General features: G+C 37.2%; 1 long non-coding RNA gene across 1 annotated transcript in view; it reads right to left on the minus strand.

Moving 5' to 3' along the window:
• The window catches only part of LOC117095040, a 108,730-nt gene that overhangs the window by 70,118 nt on the left and 24,911 nt on the right, over positions 1–13,701 (minus strand). The window lies entirely within an intron of this gene.

Raw genomic sequence — 13,701 nt, forward strand, 5'->3', positions numbered from 1 at the left:
TTAATTAGAGAACTGTGGGTTTATGAGTCATGGGAAAAGGAGATTGTGTGCAGCCAAATTAAGTTTAAATTACTCTTTGGATATTCCTCTCCGTGTAAGCCATGGTGACCACTCTACCACTCAGAGAAGATTTGCTGGGTTCTGAAGGAACCTAATGAGAAGTGTTAGGATGACTTTGTGGGAGAGGAGAAGAATGGGTCTTGTGTTTATTAGTTGGTGGAGGATCCAGCAGATGAAAATCTACGTTCACCATCAAAAACCATTACCTTTACTTGTCTATCTGAGTCAATGATGCTTGAGGTTATAATACCCAAATCTGTCTTTCCTCTCCCACTGCAACTCAAATGCCTTTACACCTTTGTCTCAACTAATGATTTTCAAAGTGGGTGAGCAAAGCAGACCAGCGATTTGTGCAAACGAACTAATGAAAATGGTATTTATTTGTTTTTATTCTCTAAATAGTATTGTCTGGATTTTACTTATTGTACATTTATGAGAGTTATTAAAAACAAATAAATAGATATTGTGAGGGTGCGACCTACTTATTTTATGGCTTGAAAATAGTTGGAAGTCTCCAACTAAACAGTTGTCCGGTAACATACGTTTGGGGAATGTGCCCAAGAGAGTGACAGCTTTCTCCTCTCCCGTTATTGACCCCTCTTCCCCACAGAAATGCCACTGCCCTGGGCAGTGACTGAGGGTTATTATTAGATTTTTAAATCTACTTTGCAGGTAGTACCAATATTTCTATCTCCTTCTTGCGGCCTTTCCCTTTCTTCCACCATCTCTCTTCAAACTCATCTTTGTTCAGGGTGCTAAGCAGAACATATCTCTTTCACTTCAGAGAGAAATCTTGGCACTATTCTCTCTCTCTCTCTCTCTCTCTCTCTCTCTCTCTCTCTCTCTCTCTCTCCCTCCCTCCCTACCTCCTTTCCCTCCCCTACTCCCCTCTCATTTTCTCTCTTTAGGAGAAATCAATTTTCAGTATGTCCAGGTGGGGGTATGGGATATGTCCCAGATGGTACATAACAGAGAAATTCTTGTATCCCGAATTGAATCATTTGCCATTTCTCACCCAGATGTGCTGGATTTAAACTTAATGTTTGTTAATGTTTGTACAACTTGACATAGTCCTTTCTCCTTCCCTATTTCTCTTTTAAACACAGTGAAAAGCAGAAGCAAGCATCATGAGATCTGCTTTATGTATTTGCTTTTCTAATCAGTGAACATAGTATCTTATGTTTGGTAGCCATTCAATGAATATTTGTGGATTTGGCAGTGCTTACTCTATGATAGTGCTTTTTACTAATCTAAGGCATTGGTCCACCAGCCTTGGTGTGAGTCAGAATCACCTAAAGAGCTTATTATAACCAATTGCTGGACTTCAACTTCAGAATTTCTGAATCTATAGCTCTAAGGAGAGACTCTAGAACTTACATTTCTATGAAGTTCCCAGGTGAAGCTGATGCTGCTTGTTGGGAATCATGCTTTAGGAATCACAGCTCAAGGAAGTGTGCTATATATTTTCGGCAAATATACAAATGAAAATAAGATCTAGAAACAAAGAGGCTAGATTAATTTTAAAATGTGTATTTTCCTTATGATATTATGGCCTTGTTATATCTCTAATTACTAAAGGTAAAATATATTAAAATTAAGATTAACCATGAATAAATTTGAGATTTTATAAATTATTTGTGCTATTGCTATATGCCAAAAATACAGATAATTGAAGATTTGGCTCTATATTCACAATAATATAAATAATACGTATATACTATATAATTTTAAATGTATATTCAAAGAGATAAGCTTATTTCTTTTGAACAACCACCTTTCAAGTTATAGGTAACCAACCACATTTTACAAATGAAGAAAAAGTTTCAAAGAGGTTAAATGAATAGTGAAGTTTACATTAGCACCCAGAGCTAATTGGCAGCAAGTTATAAAATAAAGAGAGAATACAAAACTCCCTATCTAGGAATATAATATACGCATTGGAATCACTAGAGAGAAAAAGTACTACAAGTGGTTCCATATTCTGAAATCAGTACACAACTCTGTTACAAGGCAAGGGACACCAGCTGTGCAGCTGTTTCCCCAAAGGGGGGAAATCTTTTATTCAACCTTTCTCCTACTGACTTCCCTCCTGTATTCCCTTCAGATGCTCTCCGAAATGTTTTGAAATATCTGTCTTCTGATTTTCACATTTGTTCAGTATCCCCATGTAATTTCTTTTTTCATTGACTTGATGCAATGTAAATTTAAAGCATTTCTCCTAATGACCTTAACAACTCTTACTTGCTGGGAGTACACCATCTCTAGAACCCAGCCCCCACTACTTATGTTCCCATTCATTTAATTCAATTGAACCATATAATATTGGAGCCAAAAGCTACCTTAAGACAACATTGAGTCCCTAGCCCCTCATTTCACAGATGAGGAGGAAAGGAACTTAGACCAGCATTTAAAAAACACATAGCTAGTTAGTGACAAAGCTTGTGCTGAAACTAAGGGATCCATCCCTCTTATGAAAGCTTTTCACTAGACCATACTACTCTCTCTGGAGTCTCCATTCTTTCCTAGGAAATGAAGGAACATGATAGAGACAAATCAATTGCCCATACTGAGAGACAGACGGTGCAGAGAAAAAGTGCCAAAGGAATAGAGGAAAATGTAGATGGGGACAGAAAATGGCATTGGAATCCTGGACCTGTTTTTACTTAACACTGACCTGAGGCATGTGGCTTTCCCTCTGTGAGCCTCAGATTCTTCTTTTATGAAATGGGGACCAAAAATACCTGTACTCAAGGATTCTTGATATGATAAAACAGGGCCGAGCTCTGCTGAGAATATATAGTCGTGAATAACAAACACATTCTCCCTCTGTTCCTTATTTCTCACACTGTTCCACCTTTCTGCAAGTTATACTCTCCACTGATCATTCTTTCTGTCCCCTGCATCTGTAGAATTAAATTCTTGGAGTTTTCTCTCTCCCTTGTCGTTGTTCTTTTCTTTTCTCCTATGCTAATTTTCCCTTACGCTATTGTCCTTTCTCTTTCATCACGTGTAACCTTGAGGTCTCCTTCTCCTTCACATCTTTTACAAGCTTTTTTCAGAGCACCCACAATGAATAGGGTTTGCTTATAAAGAAAGGTGATCCCAGTGGCATCCTTGTTTCTCCTACATTTTCTTCCTTTGCGGTTTAAGGACTCTTTCAACTGTGCTCCATATACACTTTCAGTAACTAACAGCTATTAACCAGGCATTTGGAAAACTGCTTAAGACATATTCTCAACTTTATTAATATAATTAATATAAATGCCCCTTCAGTGTAAATATTAAACTTTAGAGTTTTTTTTTAAAATTCTTCTTTATCTATTGTATTTTCTAGCTTTAGAAATTCTTCATTATATACCTGTTACCTCAGCAAGATATGTGACACTTGCCTGAGTTCTACTTTGACCCTGCACTACTGTTGAAATATCAAATTTGAAAGAACAAGTAGGAATAAAAGATATTCTTAAGATAGCCAGAGAATCATTCACTTGAAAATTTCTCCATTATTTTGCAACTCTGAGAAGACGCCAACATCATTGCAAGATTTGGCTTGTGTACACCTGGAAAATGTGAGATGTGAATATTTCATGTTGACACTCTGGCTTCACTTCCTCAGGGGTGGGGGAGGCAGGCTGAACTGCATGCGTTCAACCTATCACTAAACTGTAACTCGGTATGTGCTATAAGGGGTTTGCTGTGGCATCTTAGTCTTGCAACATTTACTCCCTATCTTTTCACCCAAAATGAGTTTATTTAACTGTTTATGTATGGGAACAAGTACTGTTCAGGGTCAGCTTTAGCCCCAGGTAGAGAAGGCAGATGTTCATGGGGGTATGATTTAAAGGAAGTCCACAGTCTTTTACAGAAAATACTTTTCCTAACAGCTTTACTGAAATTCCCACATTAGTCACTTCCTTGGAATGAAGTAGTGAGGGGAAAAAAGTCTGATAAAATAGGCAAGCTATCCAAAAGTTGTAGTACATAAAGCCCCTTTCACTTACAGATCAAATCAGATAAGCAGTCATTTAGAAGGATTAAAGAGGGTAAAGATTGATAGAAAATAGGAGGAAAACAAGGCAAGGAGCTTGTCCAAGCTTGGAAAGGCAACACAATCTGAAGGAATTGATAAAAAGAGAGACATCACTAGGGATACCTTCACGATCTGAAAATGACTGCTTATGATCAACCACAGTGCTATGTATGCATATATCCGTCCATATATCCAGCTATCCCTCCACCCATCCATTCATCATCTATTTATTCATTCATTTAACAAATGTTCATTGAGTAGTTTTGTACAAAGCACTGCAGTGATACACTAACGACACAGAGATGAAGGGTGCTCAAGTGTTTATTCTCAAAGAGCTTACAAAGAAACAAAAGCAGGCAAATAAAATTTATAAATCAAGGTCTTAAATACTATCATAGAAATCAGCTTGTGGTGCTATAATAGCAAGAACTGACATTTATTACTTTGAGATAAGATGTTGTTCCATAGGTATATTTATTTACGTAATCCTTCCAGCAATGCTCTGAGGTAGGTACTGTTATCAGGTTCATTTTACAGAGGAGGAAATGGTGATAGACTGTAAGTAACTTGCCCACAATTCTGCAGATAGAAATAAACAGGATTAGAATGTAAGCCTAATTTACTAGCTCCAAAACCCATTTTCCTGACTCAAGAAGCCACAGGAGTCATCGCTAACCTATCACCAGATTTTAATAGTCATCTCTGTTTGAAGTTTTGGCTAGTCAAGAAAGAAATATAGCTCTTCACCCCAGGTGTCCAGCTTCTGATAGGTAGCCTGATAGCAGGACTAATTTGCTATTATTCCACCAATTACTTCACTTGGTAAATAGGATTTACCTATGATTGGTATCATAGGATTATGATAGCGATAGCTTCATTCACTAGAGCCTCACCGTAAACAACATGACTGGTTGAGCGCTTAAACATTAAGGACATTCATTGGTGAACTGTATCCTTACAGATCAAAAAAGGCTATTAGGACAACTTTGAATTATTATGATTTGGCCATTTTCATTGTGAGTAGAGACAGGCATTGGGTATTTCTCAGATTCACAAAGCAGATAGTCGATTAAGGAGTACAGGGAGGCCAGTGGAGATTTGTGAGCAAGACAAATTTTGTCAGGGCATAGGGAGGAGACCTAGGAGACTGTAGCATCTAATTTGATACATTATAAGCCACAAACATGTCTGAATGACCAAGAGCCAGCCACAACCACAAAATAACCAGGATAGGTCTAGAGTCAGCAGGGAAGAGCTAGGAAGAAGGCCAGGCCGATAATGAAAGGGGGCATTAAGGTACACATTAAACTCTCCAAAGAGGGAAAAATAAGCAGAATTTCCAAGGCATCCCTAACAAAAAGTTGAAGTATTAACATTTTTGCTAAAGTAGCAAAAATGGTAAATTTGCTGGTTTCACTAAGTACATTATATTGCCTTTTTTTTTCTTCTCTTGAAGTGGGGAGGTGGTAAGGCTTCACTGAGCCGTAGTGAGTGAGGATGTAAGAGACTTTTCAAAAGTGGCACAACAACCAATTACTTGGAGTTCAGAAGGAGGGGTTTATTTTTCTGGCATTGGAAAATCAGCATAGTTGGAGCTGACGTCCAATGCCTTAGCTAGGTTGCCTGAACAACTTGGGACTCCAGATGGGAGAGTAGCTAGCTGCCTTATTTCATGGAGTAAGCTGCCACTGAAACCCAGGACCCTTGATTGAAATTTCAGACATCTGATTTTGTCAGAGTTCGGATACCTTTCCTTTGAAATGCCCTGCCTTAATAACCGCTCTAACCCATTGCCAATCTTTCCAGCAAACATGTCTCCCAATGATTGGGAAAATTAATGAACAGGCACTAGCTAATATAATTAAACCCAAACACTCCTGATTTCAGTATCAAGAAAAAGCCACTGCCCTGATTTTCTCTTGACAACACAAAAAGTCTTGCCATCTTCGAACTGTTTAATTATTGAAATGAACTGTAACGGTACACCGGATAGGGGCAGAGGTCACTGAGCACGACTGGAAGTGAGAAAGCGGGCAGGGGCTGACAGAAGGGCCTGCCAACGCCTCGGGCTGCAACTACAAACCCACACACTTTTTCTCAGGCGTCCAGCCTCTGATAGGTAGCCTGATAGCAGGACTAATTTGCTATATTCCAGAGGTCCAACGGTGCTTGCTTGTTTTAAGACAAGCCAAAATATGCTCTGGTGACAACCACGACATTGCAATTCCCATGCCCTACCACATTCCTCTTTTCAGATCCCAGGCATTTTTTCCCTTTCTTTTTTATTTTTTTTCTTTTTGCCTCCCTACGTGCAATCCAGGATGTAGACAAAATGAATTCCAAGTGACCTATGTGGGGGTGGATTTTTTTTTAGAAACAAACAGCAAATTACGTGAAAAAAAAAAAAAAAAATCCTGTTCTCACTTTTTTTTTTCTTTTTGGAGGGGGCGCATATGTTTATTTTCTCAGGGACACTCTCTGGCAATGACGACGGAACTTAGTTCTATGAGAGTGACATTTTTTCCTCAAAATGTTTAAATACTAAATATCAGCCCCCGGTTTTGCTTGACTTTTTTCTTTACCTTTTAAACCTAATAAAATCTATGGCCATTTCTGTCTTTAAATAGAGATGTCCAATTTTCTGTGATTCTAGAACACCAACATCTGGAATCGTTGTTTTTTTTCCCCTAAAAGATCATTAATAATATTTAGACTATTACCAGAGACGATGATAGGGAGAAAACCTGAAAAAAAAAAGTTGCTAGATATGTTAATATTTGCTAAATCAGAATAAAAGTATAATTTTGAAATAGATTTGTCAAATTACTTAATAATTAAGCAAAGATAGAAAAATAAATACATCCAATGGTTGGATAAAAAGATAATTCCTAAACATTTTAGTTTAGGTGCTCTAAATTACAAACATAACTCTTTTTTAAGAAAAATAACAATTAGAAGTAACAGGATTTGGAGTAGTACCAGGGATGGCCTCAAGCAAACTTGTAAAGTTGATATGACTTGCCTTTCTTGTTTCCAGTCTTCCCTTTCTGTACCATTCTCTTTGATGCCATCCTTCCTGCACTCCACACCTAGTACTGGTGGGACTATTAGTATTATTTATCTCACTCAATGTTACTGCCTTCACAATCTCAAATCACCTTAGTAATACTTACTCTAAGGCCAAGAAATGACAGGCGCTTAAGGAGAATTGAAAATCTTTTAATAGTAGAACATGGATATGTGGCACATTTTTAAGATCAGCAAAGATATGAGAGGACTAGATGTTCCTGTATATGTGCATATCATTTTTAATCTAAACTGGAATACCTCTGAGAGAGAAAGAGGAGAAATTAATGATTTCAATGAGACAAGAAGCCTAAGCCAGGAATATCCCAAATAAAATGGGATAATGCTTGATAGTAAAGAAATTCATGTTCAGACATACATGAGATGGCAGTGTCTTGTCATTTTTCCACACAGACTACCCTTTTTATCTTCCTCATACAGCTCCCATCTCTTCAGCCTTACCTGCTGGATCCACATTCCCAGATTCCTAGGGTCTTATTTTAATCCTTGCCATCACCAGATATTTTCTAGCCTTTCCAGATTGATGTGCTGGGACCAGGTAAGAATTTAGTGTCTCTAGTCTAGTCTCCAAAGGACAGGGCTCTCTTCCATTCCTCAGTTTCCCTGTCCTGGTCTAGCTACCAGAGAGCCAAGTCTCCCCATGCGAAGAAAGCATTGCCAATTATGCATCGTTCTATGGGTGAAACAACAAGAACATGTGAAAATGCAACATGACTTTACCATAAGCTGACATAGTAGTACAAGCATTTAGTATCATAGGAAGAAAATCCAACTCTCCACAATATTACAGTGTATAGAGCAAAAGCCTCGTACAGCCATGATGAATTTATTAATCATTCTACAACTTCCCAGACACAAAATAAAAATAAAGAAGATCCTTAGCAATCCTTTGGAGAAGTTTTGTGAAAAGGTGAAGAATGGCTAGCAATGGTTTTCAAACTTTACTATGTATAAGAATATCTGGGGCTCTTATTTAAACTGGACCTTGAGTTCCACCCCTCAGCAAGCTTGATTAGATGTCCAAGAATCAGAATGCTTAATAAGGGCATCTGGCCATTTGAATGTAAGAGGTTTATGCAGCCTAAAACACAGGTAAAATCTTCATCTTACTGAGTCATTCTTAGTCATTCTCTTGCCAACACAGAGGATGTCATAGGCATATATGCAACCTTTTCTTACTGCCTAGAAGTCCTCATTTGTTGAGAGGGGTGTACAGACCTACATACCTATTGGACAAGAGGCTTCCTCATTCTTATAAAAGTGGCAAGCTGTATGTGTGGTAAAAATAGACTGGGTTTGGCATAGACTTGAAATTAAGGACTAAGATCAGTCTCCAGAGAAATAATGTTAAGTGCAGCCTAAACCCCATTCAAGAAGAATCTGTGATTCCCTTTATGATCCAGCCTTGGCAAAGAAAATGTGGTTAAACTGTGGCTCAGCCACCTCCGCGATGTAGCGGAACAAAAACTGCAGGGAACATGAATGAAATTATTGTTCGGAAAACATCTGAATTTTTCAAACCAGGTGAGTTTTCCTCCTTGGTTGTCTAATTTAACATTCCAAAATGGGAAGAAATCCAGCATCTGTAAACTGTACTTAATCCATTCTTTAAATAGCATTACAGCCTTTTTCATTTCTCTCCACACTGCATTTTGTTGTTTTTGTCTCAGAGGCTTTAACACAAGGCCGGGACTTGCATTGGGAGGCCTGTGGATTACAGGAAATAATGACCTGTATATATTTAGTTGTTCAAAGGAAATTAGAGTAGCCTGATTTTTATTATTCCCCATTGCCCCACATTCTCTGGTGTAATAACTTGCCCTGTTCTCTAATTTACTTTTACATCATCGGAAATGTATACCATTTAGCCCAGATTCTCCCATGACCAATCAGGACCTGCTGCTGAGCTAGGTTAACAAAACCTTGCACGGAATGGCAAGCCTTCCTAATGCAGGCCAGCCAAAGTCAATGCAGAGCTGCTCACTCCAGAAAGTATGTGAACTGGAGAAAGTCATTTACCAACTTCTTCCCTTAGGTAGCCAGTGACCACTGTATGCCCCTGCTGTTAAATGTGACAGCTAACCTTTTCGGGACTGGTGTCATTTTAAATTAACCTTCTTTCATAAAAATGTGTAGGCAGTTTCCTTCTGGTTGAGCTTTTCATTGTTAATCCATCAATGTATTTCCAGTGACACTGCCTACTCCTTCTATCTTTCCTTTTCTCTCACCCCAACTCTTACCACTCAGCGTGGATAGTCTCATTAATGTTTATATTCAGAATCTAAACTTCATCTGCTTGCATTTTTTTTATTTAAAGAGGAAATATATCTGTTTTGGACTTTGCTTTTGAAAAGAGTTATGATTAGGTAATTAGATCATGTTTTATTGGGACTTCCTAGTCTCATAGCACATATCACCTGTATTTGCCGTATTATTGAGGGAAGAGAGAAACATGGTGAGAAATATATCCTGATAGCAGATAAATGCCACAATATTTCCAGAACATTTGCATCTTACCAGCATTTCTTCCATTACAACTTTATGTATGGTTTATGGACACTCTGAGAGGAAAGCAACATTTGAAAGCCAAGACAAGCTGATTTTTGTTAGATTCAGCATGTTTATTCGGGACCTTGATGAAGTTTTGCGAATTCTCTCAGTTTCATTGCAGCAGTTTTAAGTTGTGTGCTCTCAACTGGTAGGATTTGGCAAGATAAAAATTAAGAAAAGTAGTAAGTAGTTTTAATAATCATAACTTTTGAAATTCATTCCAACATGGTCATATTTTAAGAGCTCAGTAAATTTGGTCTTCATAAGCTTGTCTTCATCTCTTCCCAAACAACATTTCTTTTCAGTCTGAGCAGTTACCTGATTATTAAATAGGTTTTCTAGTCCAAAATAAACTCAAGTCACTCATATCCATTATACTTTAATTTCCTTCAGTCTCATATATTACAAGATTAATTATTGGTTTTGTTTTGTCCCCTTCTTGCCCCCTCTAAAACAGCAGCAATCCACCTCGTTTTCCTACTGATAATTTCTTTAAAGGACTTTTTAAAATTAATATTCTCTCCAGTTTGATACCCCTGAATGTTCCACACAGCTTCCTAAATCTTAACTAAATCCTCTTCCCAACTCTCCCACAATAGTAATCTCTGGTTCTAGTTCAAAAGACAATTTAAAACAGTTGCTACTTTATAGTAACTTTAATGATCCAGCCATGGTCTTATTAAAACTTAGGCAATTTCTCTTACCAAATTGCCCCCCTTTTCCTAAATTCTAATCCTGGGTAACATGGTAAGTTGACTGGATCTGTCCTCAGAGGTTGCAAATACTCCTTTGGGATACTCTGGCTCACTAAACTTCCAAGGACCTATGAGCTTCAGCAAAATTTTGAAATATGAATAGTTTATACTTCAATGTGTATTTAAATCAGCTAATGTTTGTCCTTTCCAGAGAGCTGACGAAGTGGCCGACCATGGGCCTAGGGGTGGGGGAGCTGGATGAGGAATGATCCAGTGGAGTGGAGAAGAGAAATCCTGATTGTTTTCTCTCAGTGACAAAAGCATTCTATTGCCAAAGTTCAGATGGAATATATTTATTCCATTTGATACCATTCATTCCAAAATAATTTCATAAGGGATCATGAAAAAATATTATGGCAGGAGAGACAGATAATATATTGAGTTATGTCTCTGAAGATATAAATTTGGGTTTTACTCTGTCTTTCCCTCATCCTTCTTCCCAAAGCTGCTAGCATTTTTGTTGCATCAGGTATTATTTTATGTAACAGCTTTGTTGAGCTGTAACTCATCTACCATTTATCATTCACTCATTTTAAGTGTACCATTCAATGATTTTTAGTAGAATCACAGAGTGTGCTTCTAACCCAATAATCAATTTTAGAATATTGTCATCACCCCCAAACACCCCTGCCCTAGGAAACCATTAATTTACTTTCTGTCTTTATAGACATAACCATATGGGTATTCTATGATATGTGGCCATGTGTGAATAGCTTCTTTTGCTTAGCGTAAGGTTTTCAAGCTGTATACATGTTGTAGCATGTGTCAAATATGTAGTTCTTTTTTATGGTTGAATAGTATTCCATTATATTGCTATACCACATTTGATTTATCAATTCATTAGTTAATATACATTTGACTTCATACTTTCTAGCTATTATTATTAACGCTGCTAGAAACATCACATGCAAGGATTTTTTGTGTGTGAAAACAGATGTTTTCATTTTTCTTGGTTATATACCTAGGAGTGGAATTGCTGGTCATATGGAAAGTCTATGTTTAGCCTCTGAGGAATTGCCACCTGTTTTCCAAAGTATCTGCACCATTTTACATTCCCACCAGTAGTGAAGGAGTTTTTCAATTTTCCTACTTTCTTGCCCATACTTGTTATTATCTTTCTTATTACCATTGTCCTGTAGATGTGAAGTGGTATCTCATGTTTTGCTAATCGCTTCCTTCATGGTTAATGATGTGGAGCAACTTTTCACGAGCTTATTGGTCCTTTGCATGTCTTCTTTGAAGGAGCTTCTATTCACACCCTTTGCCAAATTTCAGTTGGAATATTTGCATTGATATCATTAAGTTGTAAGAAATATTTACATAGTCTAGATACAAGTTCCTTTTCAGATATGTGATTTGTAAATATTTTCTTCTATATTCTAGGCTGCCTTTCACTTTCTTGATTGCATCCACTGAAGTTCAAAAGTTTTCCATTTTGATGCAGCCCAAACCACCTATTTTTCTTTAGTCACTTGTGTTGTTAGTCTCATCTTTCAGATGCCTTTGCCTAATTCAAGACAATTAAGATGCGTTTCTATATTTTTTCAAACATTTCTATAATTTTAGTTCTTACATTTACAACTCTGATTCCTTTTGAGTTAATTTTTGTATGTGATGGGAGGCAGAGTGCAACTTCTTTCTTTTGCATGTGGATCTTCAGTGGTCACAGTTGAAAGAGTATGTTTCCTTATTGAATTGTATTGGCATCCTTATTGAAAATCAATGAATTATAAACATAAAGATTTATTTCTAGAATTTCCATTGTACTCCATTTATCTAGATCACTAGATCATAGAGTTTGGATGTTTGTCCCCTCCAAATCTCATATTGAAATGTTATCCTCAGTATTGGAAGCGATGCTTGGTGAGAGGTGTTTGGGTCATGGGAGTGGATCCCTCATCAATGATTTGGTACCATCCTCCCTGTAATGAGTGAGTTCTCACTCTGAATTAATGCAAGAGCTGGCTGTTTAAAAGAGTGTGGCACCTCCTCCCTCTCTCTCTCTTGTTCCTTCTCTCACCATGTGATGCTCCTGTTCCTGCTTCAACTTCCATCATAATTAAAATCTCCCTGAGGCCCCACCAGAAGCCAAGCAGTTACCAGTGCCATGCTTGTACATCCTACAGAACTGTGAGCCAATTAAACATCTTTTCTTCATATTTCTTCATAAGAATGCAAATGGACTAATACGTTATGAATCTGTTTTTATGTGAGTACCAAACTATCTTGATTCTATAGCTCTGTGGTAAGTTTTTAAATTGAGAAGTATGAATCCATCAATTTTGTTCCTTTTCAAGATTATTATGACTGCTCTTGGTTCCTTGGATTTTCTTATGAATTTTAGGACCAGCTTGTGAAATTCTGCACAAAACCCAAGTGAGATATTGATAAGGATTGTATTGACTCTGTAGATACTCTGGAGAGCATTGCCACCTTAACAGTATCAAATCTTCTGATCCATGAATATCAGATGTCTTTCCAATTATTTAAATTGTCTTTAGCTTTTTTCAACAATATTTTGTAATTTTAAAGTATATATTGTATACTTCTTTTGCTCACTTTATTCCTAAGCATTTTGTTCTTTTTCATGACGTTTTTAAAAAATTTCATTTTCAGGTTCTTCATTGCCAGTATATGGAAATATAATTGACCTTTGTATGATGTTATTGTGTCCTGCACCCTTGCGGAACTCATTTATTTTCTCTAAGGTTTTCATAGATTCTTTAGGATTTTCTGTGTACAAAACCATAACTTCTACAAATACAAACAGTTTAATTTTTTTTTCCAATGAGGATATCTTTTATTTGTTTTTCTTGTCTAATTACTCTTGCTAGAACCACCAGTAAAATGTTGAATATAAGTGGCAAGAGTGATGTTCTTGTCTTGTTCCTTATCTGGGGGGTAAAGCTTTCACTCTTTCACCATTAAATATGAAGTTAGTTGTGGGTTTTTTGCAGATGACTGTTAGCAGGTTGACAAAGTTCCCTTCAATCCTCAATTTATTGAGTGCTTTATCCATGAAAGGGTGTTGGATTGTGACAAATGCTTTTTCTGCATCTATTGTGATGATCATGTAGTTTTTGCCCTTTATAAACAAGGTATATTCAATTAATAAATTTTCAGATTCTAAACCAACCTGGTATTCCTGGGATAAATCCCGCTTGGTTGTGGTGTATGATCCTTTGTATATGTTGGTGGATATGGTTAGCTAGTATTATA

This window comes from Trachypithecus francoisi, unplaced genomic scaffold, assembly GCF_009764315.1.
Source record: "Trachypithecus francoisi isolate TF-2019V2 unplaced genomic scaffold, Tfra_2.0 Lachesis_group13, whole genome shotgun sequence".
In the NCBI taxonomy this organism is placed as follows: domain Eukaryota; kingdom Metazoa; phylum Chordata; class Mammalia; order Primates; family Cercopithecidae; genus Trachypithecus; species Trachypithecus francoisi.